We start from the raw sequence: 20,514 nt of genomic DNA on the forward strand, positions 1-20,514 counted from the left end.
ATGTTCTAAAAGGATTCAAAATTTCAACAATTTTAGCACATTGAGATTAAATAATTCAGAAAGACAGAAAAATATATACAAGTTATTCCTTTAAACTGCCTTCCCCCAAAAGAATAATTTTTCTCTAGACTGCAAAAATATGCACATAAATCCTAATATTTGTCTTTTTATTTCTGTGATACAGTATATGCCCCCACCCCCACCCCATAAAGCAATTAAGGATAACTATAGACAAGCAATTGAGATAACTTTTCAAAGAAACTACATTAATTCTGTTTTCAGTACAGTTTTATTGGAAATCATTGACAATTGATAGTTGACAACCTGAAAGCATTTCCAGATTTGGAGCAGGTGCAGGTTGCAATAGGCAGACTCTACAGACAAAACAACAAAGCCCTCCCTGATGTGATTACACTTATTCTGTGATTGCTACTTCCTGATCAGGGATACATTCAGTCATAAAACAAACCAAAAAAAAAAAAAAAAAGTGCTGTAGAATTACCCATGGATTATGTATGAAATTGTTGGGGGAAGGGGGAGCACAAGAGAAGGCTCTCAAGTATTTTCAGTTGCTGCAGGGTGAATGACAGCTCCAGGTGGAATTCTGTACAACGGAGGACTATGATTAATACATTGTGTTTGTTTAAAAGAACATGGAGACATGGAGCATGGCAGAGTATTTCTGAAGAGGGAAGGATAAATTGGTATAATATATGAGGCCCTTATTATTTGAAAATGCATCATTTAAAGGATGAAATGCTGATAGAGAGGACCCCGGTAAGGTTTTTGTTATTGGATTTGTGTGTGTATATATGTCAAGTTCATCTCTAAAACACACTGCTTTGCCCACCTGCTATGCATCCTATCTCACCCACGTAGAAAAGTAGAGTCAGTTTCTGCTGTCAGGGCCAAATCGGGATTAAGGAGTAGAAATGTGAGGGAGTGGTTGGGAATTTAAGTATCTACTAATAGAGCAATTGTAAGATGGGCAAAACAAATCTGTACTTTAGAAGAAAGTTTGAGGTATTTGACCAGGATCAGCTCCCTGGATAAAGAATAAAATACACAAAATTTGAGAAGTGTGAAAAGCCACCAGGAGATGTAGAGAGGTCATAAAAGCTAAGGCGAGGATGCTCTAAATCTGGAATAATTATCTTGGACAAAGGCTATTCTCTATTGATTTCTTTTTCAAGGTTTCTAAATCTGCATCTCATGGTAACTTTCATTTTAATGAAAGGAAACAGCTGTCTGAGCCCAACATTTACATCTGTAGTTCCCAAACTTGAGTGCACATTAGAATCGTATTGATTCTAATCTCTAGAATCAAAATCTAAGGATCATCTGGTGGAATTTCTAATTCAATTAGCTAAGGGGTAGGATCCACGTACAAGATTTTATAAAAAGTTGTTTGTGGCTCAGACTGAAAAAGACTAACTTATATTCTGGTGCTTCTAGGTACTCTGGGATAAATTAAATATACATATATTGGTTTTATATGAGGGTATTTCAAAAAGTTCATGGAAAGGTTCATACTATCTTTTAATTCTATTTTTCCATAAGCTTTTTGAAGTACCCTCATACATATATATGAAGTCATATGTATGAAGTTATACATATATAAATTTTACATCAAGGGAGTTTTTAAAATCTTCTGAAGACATACATGCATAAAAATGAATGTATAGCAAAGTACAAATTAAACCAAGTGCTCTAGTTATTTAGAGGCAGGTGAAAACCAGGAAAAGGGTAGAAAATGTACTGGGAAATACAATGGATAGTGATAACTATAGAAAATAAGGTTCTCATAGTTAACTGGATTCCAATAACACTGCAAGAAAAGGAGGCAAATAACAAAAACTAGAGGAATACAATTGACATTAAAGATTTTTCAGTTTTGATCCCATTTCTGGAATCACATTTTCTTCATTTTATTCAAGATCTCTGGTAGCAAGGTACATTTCAAATGGCTGAATTGCATAGTATATAGTACTAAACACAATTTTTCTTTTAAATAACTATATTAAATATGTATCTCTGGCATGTAGACTAAACTTTGAAAATAAAGGTGAAAACATACCACTCTTATTGGGGAGGCTGTGCTTGTGTTGGGGCACAACTTAAGACTGCTCTAAAACTAGTCTATTTAAAAAATAATAAAATAATAAAAAATAATAAAAGTTAGAAATGATAAAGGGCTGCAAAAGATGGTTACATTGTGTAATGTTAAATATACTAATTGTCCTGATTTGAGTATCACATATTGTACATAGGTATTGTATTCAACACTGTGCCCCACAGATATATACAATCAATTATGTTTCAATAAAAAATAAATAAATATAAATAAATAAGTAAAGAAAAATGGTGCAAAAAAGTCAAAAGTTAATTTATAAAACAAGATGTACTATATGACTCATTGTAAATACACACATACACATACACACAATAATTATAGACGTTGAAACAGAATACAGAGGTGGCAGAATTATGGGTAAATTTTACTCTCTTCTTTTCCTAATTTTCTGCAATACTTTCATAAAGAGTTTTTCAAATGGAAAATTTATCCAATAAGGCACATTTCCCCAGAACCCTGTAATTAATGCTCACATATTCCCTGACTAGTTACAGCTGTGCAGTGTGGAATGCACATTTGTTCTTTCCCTCTTTTCCCTGGTTCTCCTCTCTTGCTCCCAACTGCTTCTTTAGTATAACTAGTACATCTAGTATGCTTTAGTATGTTTCTTTACTTCTTTAGTAAGTAAGCATTTAAATGGTTATAAAGCCACTTAATACTTACTCATTTCCAGAACTCAAAAGAACCAGAGAAACTTCTAGAATTATGGGGAGGGAATAAGAAGTGGCAAGTTCCTAAGTAAGGGGAAGTTCATTTTCTTTCATTTTTTTCATGTAGTTTTACCTGAAACAGAAATTTACTTTTGCATGGGTCCATGAGATGAATGTCATCAATTTACCAGGTGATGTCACACAGTGATTTGGACAACTGTGTTGTCAGCCACAGGCCTGTAACAGTGAGCCTGCATTATTCTCCTCCTCCTCAACAGTGGCATATTTCTAACATCCTGATTTTGTAAATGGCTTCTCTCTTTCTCATTTATGAGCATAACACAAGCCAATATATATTATGGTTCTTTGAGGGCAACGCATTAGGTATTTGTCCTTGAAATTCCTCTACCTCTTTAGAAAAGACAAAGAGATTTGAATGCAACTAGTTTATCAAGTGCATTGAGAAATTATGTTTTGTTTTGTTTCATTTTAATTTTTATTTAATTTTTGATTTTATAATAAATAGTATCAAATTACCTGAATCAATGATTGCATTTTCTATGTAGAATATATTTTCCTAACATTTAGAGTTTCTCAGTTGCTTGCCACAGAATGGCCAACCAGTATATCTGGGTCAAAGTGAGACTAGCATACACTTCAGTCCACTCTTTCCCAATTCTACACTAATAATAATAATAACAACAATGCATATGGATCACTATTCCAAGACCTAAGTATTGTCTTTCTACTTATTTAACTGTCTTATCAATTTTCCATTTTACAGATGAGGAAACCGAGGCATTTATTTTAAATAATTTTCAGTGGCCTAGAAACTCTTGTGTTCTTTGGTGCACACAGAAAATTCATGGGGTCTCTCACAGGTGTACTTAGAGCTATACAATAAGTAGTTTTTACTTATTGTATAGTTATTTTTACTTATTGTGTAGTTATTGCAGTCTTTACTTCCACGTGCCTGACTATGCTGGTAGGTAGGATTTCTGACCAGGAATTGCTATAACTTCTGGCTTCATCCAGGAAAAATTCACACAAATCTGTCAATCCGAGCCTGCCCCCTCTATCCCCCATCAGCCCTCACCATCCGGATTCTGCTTGACAGAAATGAGGGGTGGAGATCATGAGGAAACTCCAGACATTAAGCCCTAGTTAAATACTCTCCAATTATTACCATCCCCGGACAGGCAACTGTTATCCATATTTTGTGTTCTGGCTGCATGAGCATTTGCATTTTTCCCCAAATCTGTTGCCTATGGTAGTTTTTGGCTTACAGTACAAAATGTCCAGGATGTAGCATCACAAGAAATAATTTTCTCTGAAAGCAATTGTTTCTTTCCTGGACTCAAACTTCTATTTTGAAACTTAAGGCAGAACAATGATGACTGTTTTCATTTTGCAATTAAAACACACACAAACACACACACACACACGCCTGGAGATAGAGTATGTGAAAACACTCTCACTACTAATAATGGTAAAAGAGCAGGGCAAAGTCATTCCAGGGGGGAAACGCAAGTTGATTTCAGAGTATTACTCCAAATCTTCCTCCTGGATTTGTATTTCGAAAATCTAAAAAGAGGATTTTACCTAAGTTCCCAGCAAGCACCTCAAAGTCAAAATACCCAAATAAATATTTATCTCCAACTTCCATTGCTGATGACTTGTATTCCCAACATAAACTAACATAGCTCTGTGATTTATCATGGTACCCGCACAAGAGATGGCAGAATCTCAACCCTTCTTTCTCTTTCCTTTGTCATTTCTGATCTTCTCCAAGCCCTGTGAATTCTACTGCAAGAGTAACTCTAACTTTTCCTCCACCTCCATGTCCAATGCCACCATCTCAGGTCAGGTCCTATCTGAACCATCACCAGAGACTCCTCCATTTGTCATTTTATTGTTGATGCCATAATGCTTTTGAAATCCCTTCCTCTACAGCCAGCTAATTCCTACTCTTGAATACACATAAAGTTACATACTGTATAAGATTTTCTCTCATATACCAGGACAATCATTATTTCTTTCATGCTTAAACAGTTCTTTTTACCAATCTTTATAGCTCTGCAGTTGAACATAGTGGCAGCTTGTTGGCTAGCATAAATTTGGGGCACTACAAATGCCATCTTAATTTCTCTCTAGTCATGACTTTGATTTTGTCACTTAATCTTTCTGCTAGTTCCTTCATCTGTAAAATGGGCTTAATGGAGACTTAGCATACAGGGTTGCTCTGATGAAAGAAGAGGTGATAATGTATTTAATTCATTCCTGGTACATAGTAATCCTTCAATATATATAGTTTATTAGTTCAGAGCCTCCAAAATGCAGACACCAATGCGGGACTGGATGTGCAAGAGATTTATTGTGGGAAAGGCCTATGAAATATAAAGAAGAGGGAGCAGGAGAAGGTAGGAACAGCCTTTAGATGGAAAAGCAGGTCTGGCACTTGTGAAGGACAAGAGGAAAGGAAGAGTGTCAGAGAAGAAAAGTTTCAGATTATACCTTAGTTCCAAGAAAGTTTGGGCCCGGCCAGTGCGAAGTCTTTGACCCAATGTTAAGTGTAAGAGAAGTCCTGTGTCCTGCTAGACTGTGCCTTCCTTAGTATGCCTGTAATGTCCAAGCCATTGGCTGAGAGCAGCCAAAGAAGGTGTGGTCTCAGCACATGGTTGGCAGTGGATACAGAGCTGTCAATCAGCTATACTTTCAACAGCAGAAGAACTGAGAGGAACATTTCCGTGGCACTTCATACTGGATGGTGGAAAATAAATACAATAATGTTTTTACTATTGCCTTAATTACACGATGTTGTAAATATGTAGGGTGTTTTTATCCCTATCTCCCATACCAGACAGAGCTATTCAAGGATGGAGAGTGTATCTTTTCATCCTCATATTTAAGATATCCAGAAGACCATTGTTTATACTAATTATTCAATAAATGTGTACTGAACAAATAAAAAATTATCCCAATATATATGGTGATGCGTGTGTGTGTACATATATGGTAGGTTTCAGAGTTCTAAATCCAAACTCAGTTTTCTGACGTGTGGATTAGGAATTGATGAAAAGAGGGAAACATTAAGGTCATTAGTGAAAGCAGCAAGTGTTTCAGAGGCAAACTTACCCATGCCTCATTTTTTCCTGGGATCATCTCCCGTTTTTTTTCATGGGGCAGACTTATGGAGATGTAGCATGAGGGTAGTTTGTAGGAAAGAGTGGTTGTCAAGCAATTGCTATTGTGGACAGTTCAGTCTCAAATGATTTATGAAGTTTTAGTTTATTGCACATAGTTGCTTTATACAAAGAAATTTCAGTTCAAGCAGATTTATTAGAACTCTCATTAGATTAGATTTTTTGCCAGAAATTTCTCGATTTCACTGGGAAATGCCTGATTGTCCTCCCCTCCCAGATCCTATTCACTGTGTAAAAGTTGAGGAGAAACCACATAGTGTTAACATATGAACGTCTTTCCTCCCGTTGAAAAATTGTCAAAATGAAGATAATTATTGATTGCATAAGTGACCTCTGAGGAAAACAGAGCAATTCTCTGAGAAATCAGGTAGTGGTTGAAATACACTGGAACATAAGCTCAAAATCACTGTACAAAGAATTCTATAGTAACTGTTTTGCATCCCCCAAGAAAATGGTGATCCTTTACCCATTTCTAATTTTTTTTGTAACTTCCTAGTTTCATACTGACACTTCCTTCTTATTATATAATTATGGAATTTTCAAATTGGAATATTTATACACAAAGAAATTGTTTGGTGATATTCTTCATAATGCCCAGCTTAATACAGCAAAACGAGAGCCGAAATCCACTCTCCTCCCATAGGTGATTTTCTCCATGAATAAGGTCATCCCAATTAAAACAGAAATTTTGAAATAAAAGAAAGTCAGTTAAGTGAAATTAAGTATACCTTGAGAGTGTATGAATGATTACATTAGTCTAACTAAAATAGATCCTTTTGTTTACCTGATCTTGCCATTTTTTCTAAATCATTGCATTGTCTGCAGCTCATTAATCAGTATTACTGTATTATTATCTAATAATAATAGAAACAAATCCAATCACTACAACTTCAAGAATCAGACTAACCCAACATTTACAGTTTCTATAATTCCTCTCATTGATACTAAGAAGAGTAATCCTGCACATTTTATGATTATAGTCTACTTTAATTGAAATGATTCCTTACAACTAATTAAATAAGTGTTTATTGTAGTATCGTATGTCACTATGCAGCTTTACATAAACATATAAAAACTACATTGGCAGAAAAATCTTTTAGATGTCACTTTTTAAAAAATTAAAAAACTGAATAAACTAATATTTTGCTTAGAGTACTACAAACATTGGAACTAGATTATATTTCACATAGAACAAAAAAGAGAAGTTATATCAACCAATATAAAATTAAATATCAAAATTTACTATTGGAAATACTAATAGTAAATGTATATCCTGGTAATAGTATAATTTCCAAAATCTGGAAAGGCAAAAAGATAAGGTTTTTCATATCCTAGGAAGATATATTCTATCTTTAAAAAAAGAAAAAATAAAAGAGAGGACACTGCTTTCTACAGCAAAAATATAAATTAATGTCTCCAATTTCTTTACCCAAATGATATTTTGGGAGACCATAATGTGAACAGGAGTTCTCTTAATAGATATGGCATGTTTCATTAAATGTCTGTGCATACAAGAGGCATAGCAAAACAACAAAACACATTACAAAATAATATGAAAATGTATCTCAAGAACTGTAACATAGCTACTGTTTTAAGACATTGATCTCACTTCTGGGAAATTCATATTAAGAAAGTAATTATACAAAAAAATAAGATAGCTGCATAAAGATGTCAATTGCAGTGTTATCTACAATGGAGATACGTTGAAAGAAATCAAAGTGTTCTGCAGTAGATGAACAGTTCAATCAATTCTGGCTTAGTAGCTCACTTGATGTAATATTATTTATTCATTATAATTGTAATCATAAAATCTATGTGAAAACAGAAAACTTTAATTATCTAATGTTAAGTTAAAAATGCAAAGCACACCATAGTTTTATAGTAATGTTAACATTTTTTTAAATTCAGAAGAATTGTGAAGTGGATTCTACATATATAGTACATTTGATTAAGAAAATGAGAGTAATGGGGATTTAATTCTTTTTTTTAGAGAATAATACTTTACTTAAGTGTTTTTCTGCATTTTAAAGAAAATATAGTTGTAGGTATAAACTCCAGAGAAAGGTAAAAGTAACTCAAAACAAGAATTTAATAATTTAGACTAAGTCAGTGATATGAAAGTACTTCAAAAAGTTCATAAAGAGATTTGAATTATCTTTTCTATTTTTCCACTAACTTTTTGACATACCCTCGTATAGCAAATAGTAGTAATTTTATTTGGGCTTAATTCAATATGATAACCTAGAATGATCTTGCCAGCTGTTTGCACACATAGAAAAATGGAAAGACAGCCTGCTGCATATTCTCACCTGTTCAGAAGATTGCTCAGGGCACCACTATGTAATTTGAAAACCAAAAACAGTTAAATAACTTGGAACATCATATTTTGTCCTGAAACATATTACTCCTAGCACTTTATTGAAGTATGGCACTGGATATTGATGTACCATTATCTTTCACACATTTACCCAAAACTCATCTCCTTACACTGGCTTTATCAAATGTGAGGATAAGGCATCCTTCCATTTCTTGTCAGATGCCATATATGAATCATTACTAACACTGTAGCAAATACCTAAAGGCCACTGTGAGTTTATAGTTACAATAAAATGTTGCATCTAATGTAGAATTTTAGCACTTTCTGGTGTCACTCTAATACTAAAGTGATAATTGCACTACTGGGCTATTTTATGAGGTATTAGTTCACCTCCAGAGTAGATAAACTGGAAGAAGGAAGGTAAGAAATTTCATCCTGACAGGAGAACGGGGTTATTGCTTAGGCAAGAGTATCAGAGTACAAAATTGAATGCTTTACATACATTTTCTTTTCTGCCTATGCTTTTGTTGGCCACTAAACTAAAAATTAAAGTAAAATTACTTCAAAATTAATATTGCTTGAAAACACTCAAAAAAGAATACAAGAAGAAATTAAGAAATTTCCAGTTGAAAAATGATTCCCATATAAACTACAAAGTAAAAAATATATAGCTTATTTGTAATTGATGGTGTGCATTAAATTGAACTATGCTAATTGATGGATTTCCTCTCCTGAGTTTTCCTTAGAATAAATAGGAGCCAGATTATACACTTATACAAATCATGAGCCAACATTTTGAGTCTGTGTTGTTAAAATTTCAAGTAAATTCACTTTTCACTAAAATTTTCATAATATTAAGCCAGAAATTTTAAGGAAGAGTAGCATGCTGAAGATAACGTGTGAGTCATAATTACTTGTTTTTGTTTTTATTTTTATTTTTGACAGCTGTCCAGAACAGGGATCAAACTCCAGACCTTGATGTTATTGGCACCATGCTCTAACCAACTGAGCTAACTGGCCAATCTCAGAATTACTTTTTTTTAACTTCTCAATATACATTGTAGTTGATTTTCATGTCCCCTTACCAATTTCTCTTTCCACCCTCCCTCTCTCCCCTTCCACCCGCACTACATTGTATCTGTTCACTTGTCTTAACAAGTCAAGAATTGTTGTGATTGTTGTCTTCTTCCCCCCTTTATTTGTTTGTATATTTATTTATTTATTTTTACCTCCCACAAATAAGTGAGAACATGTGGCATTTCTCTTTCTGTGCCTGACTTGTTTCACCTAATATAATTTTCTCTAAGTCCATCCATGTTGTTGCGAAAGTAGTATTTCATTCTTTTTTATAGCAGAGTAGTATTCTGTTGTGTAGATATACCACAGTTTCTGTATCTACTCATCTGAGGATGGACATTTGGGCTGGTTCCAAGTCCTGGCTACTATAAATAGTGCTGCAATAAACATGGGAGTACATGTATCCCTTCGGCATGATGATTCCCATTCCTCTGGGTATATTCCCAGCAGTGGAATAGCAGGGTCATATGGTAGATCTATCTGTAATTGTTTGAGGAAACTCCAAACCATTTTCCATAAAGTCTGCACCACTTTGCAGTCTCACCAACGGTGTATGAGAGTTCCTTTTTCTCCATAACCTTGCCAGCATTTATCATTCTCAGTCTTTTGGATATTAGCCATCTTAAATGGAGTGAGATGGTACCTCAAAGTGGTTTTGATTTGCATTTTCCTAATGCTGAGTGATGTTGAGCATTTTTTCATGTGTCTGTTAGCCATTCATATATCTTCCTTTGAAAAATGCCTATTCAGCTCCTTTGCCCATTTTTTAATAGGGTTATTTGCTTTTTGCTGTAAAATTGTTTGAGTTCCTTGTATATTCTGGATATTAATCCTTTGTCAGGTGTATATTTTGCAAATATTTTCTCCCACTCTGTTGGTTGTCTTTTCACTCTGTTGATTATTTCTTAACTTTTTATTTTAGAATTATTAAGATTTACAGAAAAGTTGCAAAGAAAATACAGAGGTCCCAAATGCCCTTCCCTAGTTTCTCCTATCACTAACATCTTACCTAACACATTTCTCAAAGCTGAAAAACCAACATCAGTGCATAATTGTTAACTAAATTCCAGACTTTGTTTGGATTTTACCAGTTTTTGAAGTACTGCTGCTCTTCTGTTTCTGAAAGTGATCCAGAATATCACATTGTATTTAGCATAATTATTTTTTGAAAGAAAAAAAGAGGTGAGTATAAAGCATTTAATTATAAAATATCATTCTCACATCACCATTTTTCCCGCTTCATTTTACCTCTTCCCAACTGAACTTGTACTAAACTCATAGTACAAAATATCAACAGCAAAACTAAAAATATAGAGCAACTTCCAAAATATGAATAAGCTTTTCTTATGCACCCACACACACCGCTCCAAAACCAGGGATAATTTTATCACTGTGTTTTACTTCTCCAAATCAAAACTACTATGTCCCTGCCTTCAAGACTAGCTGGCATACCCTGTTACCTCCTTAATGAGCAACTCCACCTTCTTTCTGCACTTCTGCTCAAAACATACTCTCAGGCTACACGCAGTCCAGTACAGGGAAGAGTCATCTGGATTTTTATAGTTAGGAGAGAAAGCACTGATGTCTAATTACTTTGTTTGCAGTAGTTCTCATTGCTGCCAGTATTACTGGTGAAATGTGGGCTTCCAGGGTCTGATAGCTGCTGCAGAGCCATATTGTGAGGTGACTCTCTGCCTGGGCCTCTGATTACCTTTAAGAGAAAATAATAGCTCAGTCTCTGAGCTCAAATCTTTTAAGAGTGCATCTTCTTGATTCCCGGGTCACCCACCTATCCCTTATTTCTAGATCTTTCAATTTAGGTATCACATAGCATTTCCTTAAGGCAGCAGGCACTAGAGGAGCACTGTTTAGAAAGATTCTAGATTCAAACTCCTAGGATCTAGAATTTCTGTCCTTTTCTGCCCCCTAGACTTATCTTTCTTCTCTTCCTCCCCCCAGCCATAGGAATTGGGCACTTTCTTACTTAATCAGCACTCAAGAAAGAAAAGTACTGATTCCATCGATTCTGCTCTTTCAAATCAGAGCTTAATGCCTTATTGGAGACCCATATATTCAAAACACAGTCTAGTTTGGGGTTTTCTTGAAGGAGGAGGCTTGTAGGCTGTATCACTTCAGTAATTTAAAAATCTGATTATCTCCTTTCTGTCTGGCAGCAACCATCAGGCAAGCCAAGATGGGTGCAAACAAGTATATCAGGAAGCTATGGAGGAAGAAGCAGTCCGATGTAATGTGCTTTCTTCTGAGGGTCTGCTGCTGGCAGTACTGCCAGCTCTCTGTGCTCCACAGGGATCCCCACCCCATCAGCCAGATAAAGCACACAGACTGAGATACAAGGCCAAGCAAGTTTATGTCATATACAGGATTCGTGTGCGCTGGGGTGGCTGCAAACGCCCAGTTCCTAAGGGTGCAACCTATTGTAAGCCTTCCCACCATGGTGTTAACCAGCTAAAGTTCATTCAAAGCCTTCAGTCTGTTTCTGAGGAGCAAGTTGGATGCCACTGTGGGATTCTGAGAGTCCTGAATTCTCACTGGGTTGGTGATTCCATGTACAAATGCTTTAGGTTATCCTCATTGATCCATTCCATAAAACCATCACAAGAAATCCTGATGGCCAGTGGATCACCAAATCAGTTTACAAGCACAGAGACGTGTGTGGGCTGACCTCTGCTGGTGGCAAGAGTTGTGGCCTTGGAAATGGCCACAAGTTCCACCACACTATTGGTGGTTCTCACCGTGTGGCTTGGAGAAGGCACGACACTTTCCAGCTCCACCATTATGGCTAGTATAAGAATGTTTGGAAAATCCATACCTAATAAACAACTCAGGACAGTCATGTCTGCTTAAAGGTGTTATTTGTCTGCTAAACCTAGTCTGCAAATTGTTTCATTAATGCTGTGTCAAATTATGAAAGTTAAAATGCAGTAACGTTTGAAGACTGTAGGTGGTGGTGTATCTTGTTTCTAATAAGATAAAAACTTTTGTGTTTACTTTATTTTATTGGGAAGTTGTATGTTAGTGTTTAAAACATGCTGTGTGGGGTGTGGCTGGTTAGCTCAGTTGGTTAGAGCACAGCCTTGCAATGCCAAGGTCAAGGGTTCAGATTCCCCTACCAGCCAGCCACCAAAAAAATAAACAAATAAATAAAACATGCTATGTGGTACAATAGGTGTAAAATAAATAGTTAAAAGAGGAAAAATAGAATCCGATTATCTTCTTTTTCAACTAAGCCTAGGAGTACGGTGTAGAAACTAAGGAATGATTTCCTAGCCTAACTAGTGAGGCACTACCTCTATTCCTAAAGCAGAGATTAAAAAACAATTTTCTCAGAAGATAATTGTATGTTTTTTACAATTGAAAATAAAACCACATAATTTAACAAAGTCTTTGTTCTCAAAGAAAATTAAAAATGTAACAATTTTTATTGTTATTTTTTCTAAATAAATGTTTTGAAAAAGTTACTTTAGCATAATCCTATACATTGTGAAAAACTTGGAAAACAGAAATAATGAGTACTAAATTAAAATCACTCAATGTCATGAACATTCAGTGATTATTATTATGTTTGATTAGATGGGTTTCTAATTAATATACTCAATCACATAATGGGAATCAGAATATGTGTACTACTTTTATGATCGGTATTTTAAATATTGTTATTAAAATACAATTACATACCATATAATTCACTCATTTTAAGTGTACAATTAATAGTTTTAGTATATTTACAGAGTTGTGTAACCATCACCATAATCAAATATTAGAATGTTTTTATCATCTCAAAGGAAATCCTGCACCAATGAGCAGTTGCTCCTCTTTCCCCCTGCCCACATGCTATGCCCTACGGGCCGATGCTGCTGCAGGCAATCACTAAGCTACCTTGTGTCTCTAGACCTTTGCCGATTCTGGACATTTCCTATGAACGGAATACAATATGTGGCCTTTTGTGTCTGGCTTCTTTCACTTAGCACAATGTTTTCACAGTTCATTCATGTTGTAGCCTATATCTGTATTTTATTCCTTCTTATGGCTGAATGATACTCCATTGTGGGGATAAGTCACATTTTAAAAATCCATTTATATGTTGGTGAGCATTTGGCTGTTATGAATAATGCAACTGTAAGCATTTATGTACAAGTTTTTTGTATAGACATGCTTTCATTTCTCTTGTGTACATATCTAGGAGTGGAATTGCTAGATAACATGGTTACTTTATGTTTAGCATCTTTAAGAAACACCAAACTGTTTTCACATTCTCACCAACAGTGAGCAAGCCTTCCAATTTCTCCATTTTCTTGCCAACACTTGTTACTGTGTTTTTCATTATAGCCATTCTACTGGATACGAAGTGGAATCTTATTGGGATTTTGAGTTGCATTTTCCTAATGGCTAATGATGTTGAGTATCTTTTCATATGCTTACTGGCCATTTGTATATCTTCTTTGGAGAAATGTCTATTCAAATCATTTACCCATTTTAATTGAGTTATTTGTCTTTTGATTGTTGAATCATAAGAGTTCTTTATATATCCAGAACACAAGTCCCTTATGAAATATATAATTTGCGAATATGTCCTCCAATTCTGTAGGTTATCTTTTCAGTTTCTTGATGATGTCCTTTGAAGCACAAAAGTTTTAAAATTTTGTGAAGTTCAATTTATCTGTATGGCATCTTATCTAAAAAACCATTGACTAATTTAAGACCAAAAAGATTTACTTCTATTGTTTCTTCTGAGATTTTTATAGTTTTAGTTTTTACATATAGGTGTTTGATGCATTACGAGATTTAGGGTTTTTTTGTATGATGTGAAGTACAGGTCCAATTTTATTATTTTGCATGTGGATATCCAGTCATCCCAGCACCATTTATAAAAAAAGGTTGTTCTTTCCCCTAATAAAATTAGTTGACCTTAGATGTAAGAGTTTATTTCTAGACTCTCAATCTATTTCTATATACCTCTCTTTATGCCAGAACCACATAATCATGATTGATGTAGTCTCACAATCAGTTTGCAGACTGGGAAGTGTGAATCTTCCAATTTCATTCTTCTTTTTTAAGACTGTTGGTTTATTGAAGTTCCATATGAATTTTAGAATCAGCTTGTCAGTTTCTGCAGAAAACATAATAGCCAGATGGGATTGTGCTAAATCAATAGATCAATTTGGGGAGTATTTCCATGTTAACAATATTATTTCCTGTTTATTCTTATACAATATTACATCATCTGAGAAACAAAACTTTCTATTTTTTCTTGCATAGTTGCCCAGTCTATATCCTCCAGCACAATATTGAATGGAAGTGGCAAAAGTGGACATTTTTGTGTTGTTCTCAATCTTAGGAGAAAAATATTGAGCATTAGAAATTATGTCAGCTGTGGGTATCTCATAGATGTTTTATATAGTTGAGGAAGTTTTCTTTTTACCTAGTTTTTTGAGTATTATGTCATGAAAGGGTGTGGATTTTGTCAATGCTTTCTCTGAATCTATTGGATAATCTTTACTTTTTTCTTTTATTTTTCAGCTTAATTGATATATAATTGACAAATAAAAATTGTATATTTTAAGGTGTACAACTTAATGTTTTGATATTTATACATTGTAAAATAATCACCAAAGTAAATCTAATTAACATATCTATCACCTTACATAGTTACTTTTTTCTTTTGTATTGTGTGTGGTGAAAACACTTAAGATCTACTCTCTTAGCAAATTTCAAGCATACAACACAGTTAACCGTAGTCACATAGGTGTACACAAGATCTCCAGAACTTATTCATCTTGTATAACTGAAACTTTGTACACTTTAATCGTCTCTCCATTTACCCCTGCCTCCAACCCCTGGTAACTACCATTCTGTCCTCTATTTCTATTAGTTTGATTATTTTAGATTCTGCATGTAAGTGAGATCATGCAGTATTTGTCTTTCTGTGTGTCTGGCTTATTTCACGTAGCATAAGTGAATATCCAAATTAATTCTTGTTGTGATAAACGGCAGGATCTCCTTTCTTAAGGCTAAATATTATTACATTATACATACACACACACAAGTCCCACATGTTCTTTATCTATTCATTTCTCAATGGATATTTGTTTTCTATGTGTCTCTATTTTGGCTATTGTGAACAATGCTGCAATGAACATGGAAGTGCAGATATCTCTTTGACATACTGATTTCACTTCATTTGAAAACATATGTATACCCAGATGTAGAATTACTGGATCATAAGGTAATTCTATTTTTAAAATTTCAAGAAATCTTTGTACTGTTTTCCATAATGTCTACACCAATTTACATCCCATCGACAGTGTACAAGAGATCCCTTTTCTCCACAACCTCACCAACATTTATCTTTTGTCTTTTTGATAATAGCCATCCAAAAAGGTGAGATGATATCTCATTGTGGTTTTGATTTGCATTTCCCTGATGATATTAAGCACTTTTTTCATATACCCATTGATCATTTGTATATCTTCTTTTGAGAAATGTCTATTGCTGTGTTATGTATTTATTGACTTGGCACGAATAAATCCATGAAGTCTATTTCCCCTGCAGTACGTAGCATCCAATGTTCCTGCACATTTTTCCTTTCTTAAGCTTTTAGCTTTGCTCTGCAGGATTCCCCACTAGGCCAACATAAATCACTTATTGATGTTAGGTATTTCTAAAGCACTTTCAGCCAGTTAGGTTCCCATCCCTGTGCATGCAACTTAGAAACTGCGTTCACAATTCAGGGACATTACGATTTTGACTAGGTTTAGCTAGGGACTAGTGGCTTGTAGCTTCTCTCTCCAGTTGTTCCTGTGTGGGAGCACTCTTGGGCATGCACCATCTTCCAGGCCACCAGGAATGAGTATGACTTATTTTTAAACTTGGTTTCTTAGACGTCATCCCTGGACCAAAGTATCTCATTTTTCAGTCAGAGGTTGTCTATAAGTCCCATGAGCCAATAAAGATCAAGTCCTTTTTCTGATTGCAGTTTGCACTCAAGTCTGTGCCACATTTCATTTTGACTGCTTCTGATTGCAGCTAAGTATCCATGCGTAGCCTGCTGGTTCTATGAGGATGAGTGGTATCCCAGACGGGTCATCTTTCTCTGGTTCATTCTGTTAATCTTTGTTGATCTGCCCTTTTACTTGGTGCTGCTAGTATCATGGAGCTGCCAGGCCCCTCTTAATTGCTTACTGCCACAATCTCCACTACTTTTAAAAAATGCCCTGAGGCATGAACTTCTCCATGCTCTGTTCCAAATAATGTCAGTCCCCTCAGGAAGAACTGTGGAGCTCTCAGGCCTATGGCCCACCTCTCCCTCTGGCAGAACCTCTGCACCACCAAATCATCACTGGGTGTGTGAACAACAGCCAGATTCTCACACTGTGACACCTCACATTGTGACACCTCCACTCTACAAGCAGCCCCTTAGCAGGGGAAGCATGGTAGCTGTTGGTCTTCTAGACTTACCCCTCACAAAATAGAGCCTCCAGTTTATAAGCAAACTGAAGTAGGGGACAACTGGAGTCCAGTATTGTCAGTTTACCCTGCCTGGGGTGGAGCTTTCACCCTACCAGTGCGGACTGGTCAGCAGAAAGGATTCTAGACCTCTTGGTTATACGTGCTTGGAGAAGAGCTTCCACAACATGAAGCTGGGCTGTGGGTGGGGAGATGAGTGGTGCAGGTGGCCTATCCCTGCTGGAATGAAACTGTATCCTTGGACTGGGAGTTATAGGGAGAGATGGTTTCAATCTTCTTGTCCACACATTCCACAATAGAGCTTTCATAACACGGAGGAAAGGGCAGGGCAGGAAGAACAGAAGCAAGTCCTTGATCAAATACAACAGACTTTTAATGTTTTGAGAAAGATTTAGTTCATTTTCTTAAATAAACATGTCTTCATTTGCTGCATGTTCTTATGACACTTTGGGGGAATTTTAAATGGTTTTTGTTCTTCTTGTTGTTAATATTTTCAGCTTAAATGGGTCCACCGAGATCCTCACACAGTCATTCTGGCCGCCCTAATATGCCTTATTTTTATGTATAAAATTGCAATTTTCTTTTTCTCAAAATAGTTACATGAGAAAGAACTGTGTGCTTTGTTTTGTCTTTTACCTTCCAAATGATTGGGTTTTCATTATTTTGCATTTTAACTTCTCATATTGCTATTAACAGTCAGTTTTACTTTATTGTGATTTAAAATGATGTTTTCTTTCCTGAAATGAATTTTAAGTATTTTCCATCAGCTAGCAAATGACTTATTTCCTGCTTTTTTGGTGGTGGTGGGGGGGATTATATTTGCTGTATTTTGAAAGTGAGAAACAAGTCATCCAAGAAAGGAAAAGAACGTCAAAATTAGCAAGCTGTTCGCTGATATATGTCCTCATGCTGACAGCAGGTTTTATCTCAAATTAAATTTAAGAAAATCTCAACAAGGGCTTGCTTTGCTAACAAGCTCTCACCGAGAATTGGGTCATCTATGAATGATACGGCATTAATTTTATAGAAAATTTATGTTGCATTAAATGGTTAGAGATAATTTTCTTTCTCGTTATTACTATTATAACACAGGAGCACAAAGCCATGGAAGAGGATAGGAAGAAAAGAAAAGCTATGCATTAACATGTAGCCTTTTGTAGCAACTAAATGATTATAGCTGATGATATAAAAGTGTATTGAGCAGGCATGTGTTATTCTTGTCTTATAATATACCAAAGAATATTACTGTGCAATGCGAACTGATGTTAGAGTATCCATTATATCTAAGAGGAAGTTACTATACTATGAAATGATAAAAGAGACAGAACAAGGTAGTTACAATGGTGTTAATGAGCATAATATTCTGTAAATGCAGTTTTTCATTCAAAGAAGAAAAAAGAAAAGGAGTCCCTAGAGAGCCAAAGATTGTTTATTCTTCCTTAGTTTTGGGTGGTTATGAAGTTGCATGGCCCTTCTTAGGACTGGAATTATTGTGACCTTCAGAAGAGCTTGGTAGTAGAGTCTGGCACTATTGGCCTCTACTGTGTATCCAAAGCCCAGTGTCCTATCTTATTGTTAAGGATGAAAAATCATTTGATCCAGAAGCATCACGGGCCAAATCACCAATAGATTTTTTTTTCCGGTTCTTTGAGCCAAACAAAGGCATGTCACTTGGAGTAGGGAGGTGGATAAACTGCTAATTGAAAGTATTCTCCTGGGTAGGAAGGGGAAGACACAGGTCATCTTTTGTTGTAAGTCTAAAATAGCTAAAGAAAAATGATTGCCATTTTGTTATATATGTCTCAAAATGAGAACAATGAGAGTTGAAAGAATCACTAAATTTAGATAATAAATACTGGATGAAAAATCTGAAATGGAATTGGCAGCTTCAAAACCAGGCAGAATAGGATTGAGTTCAAAGTCTAGGCGTGGGGGTTCCAATGCCCTGAGTTGGTATCTTGCCTTCCACCCTTACTCACAGTGTGCTAGAGCCACTTTTATGTCTCAGTTGTAGACTGAGCTAGAGCCTTTTATGATTTAGTTCTTTCACCTGTAAAATGGGGATGTTAATAGGGGTGCTGTAAAGATTAAAGAAACTTGGTAAGTACTCTATGAATCATAACTATAATCCTCATTACAATACTTCACCAACCACCAATAAGAATCTTCCTAAATATATAAATCAATTAATCTAATTTTAAAATAAGGGGCTTAAAATATGAGACAAATATCTCCTGATAGAACTATATCTAGAGATATATTTCCAGGTTTATATTAGTGCAGAACTATCATTATGCCTGCCCAGGATTACCTCAGAGAAATCATCTTGGGTAAGTAACTACTTTAAACCGTAATCAGTTTAAATGTAAACATCAAGAATTACAAAATGCAAATGTTAATGAAAATTAAATTGTCCATGGTATATTTGACCTCCTGCAAAGGGCCTCAATTGCAAAGGAGGGAGTAGAGAGAGCCCTCATTTCTTACTTGAGGTTGTGGAGTGGGGGGAAAGGAGAGAGGGAGAAGGAGGTTGGGGAAAATTAGGTGGGGGGACACAGGGTACAAATGCAATTTGTGGTAATGGGTATACAGCCAGTATGAATCTGGCCCCCACATCATGGGCGTGAGGGGTGACAATCAGCTTTGTATCTCATGAGTATTTGTAACCAATAAAACATAAATTTTTTTACAAAAAAAACCACCAAAAAACATGAATATGGTAACAACTGAGGCTTTAACAATATATTAAAAATGGTAGCATGCTATACTATGAAGTTGCCTACAGAAATATGAAAAAACAACCAAGTATATAAAATTCATGTAGGCATAAGTCTGCCCGTCCTTAAAAAGAATGATTATCTATTCCCCATGATTTTCTTCTTTCCACGGATGCTTGTTCTGTCAAGAGTTGTACACCATCCTTCATCACCCTCCAATCCACTTAGAGAAAACATGGTGACATTGAAAGCAAGTCTCATTTCATATGAACAGTACATGTCACAGGATTCCTAGAAAACTCTATGACTTGATCTTTTTGTCCTGACATTTTCAGTCTTGGGCTTCTGAAGGCTCCCTGTGAAGACCAATGGGATCTTTGCCAAATCCCTCTCAAGATTTTCACAGTCCAAACAGGCTGAATGTTCATTCCCTCAGCTAGGACAATCTGACCTATGCTGATTCTGCCATATCCTTTAGGATCTGAAACTGTGCAGTCTACAGAATTTTACCTTCCCTCTATCTTATCATTGTCTCTACCTAAACTAGACCTGGTGTAGCCTGTATAACTGGATGTGAAAATTGAAGCTACAACTGAGACACCAAAATACAACAGATAGGAAATTCCAAGGCATATTACCAAAAGCACAAGCTAAAGGACAGTGTTGCAAACCTTTTCTTGTTTTAACTGAGACACCAAAATACAACAGATAGGAAATTCCAAGGCATATTACCAAAAGCACAAGTTAAAGGACAGTGTTGCAAACCTTTTCTTGTTTTTAACCCATGTACTTAGATTCAGGATATAAAGGGGATTAGCACATAGAGAGGGTCAGCAGATTATCAGAAGCTATTTTTAGAGGCAGATGTTGATTGATTTTTGAGATCCTATTAATGCCTTTGAAGGAAGGTTTTGGCAAGGCTTTGTCTGCA

At 35.5% G+C, this 20,514-nt stretch overlaps 1 pseudogene; it reads left to right on the top strand.

Annotated features, from left to right (window-relative positions):
* Positions 1 to 11,575: 11,575 nt before the first annotated feature.
* Positions 11,576 to 12,190, top strand: LOC134362055 (large ribosomal subunit protein eL15-like; annotated as a pseudogene).
* The last annotated feature ends 8,324 nt before the right edge of the window (positions 12,191 to 20,514 follow it).

Source organism: Cynocephalus volans, chromosome 13 (assembly GCF_027409185.1).
Source record: "Cynocephalus volans isolate mCynVol1 chromosome 13, mCynVol1.pri, whole genome shotgun sequence".
Taxonomy (NCBI): Eukaryota; Metazoa; Chordata; class Mammalia; order Dermoptera; family Cynocephalidae; genus Cynocephalus; species Cynocephalus volans.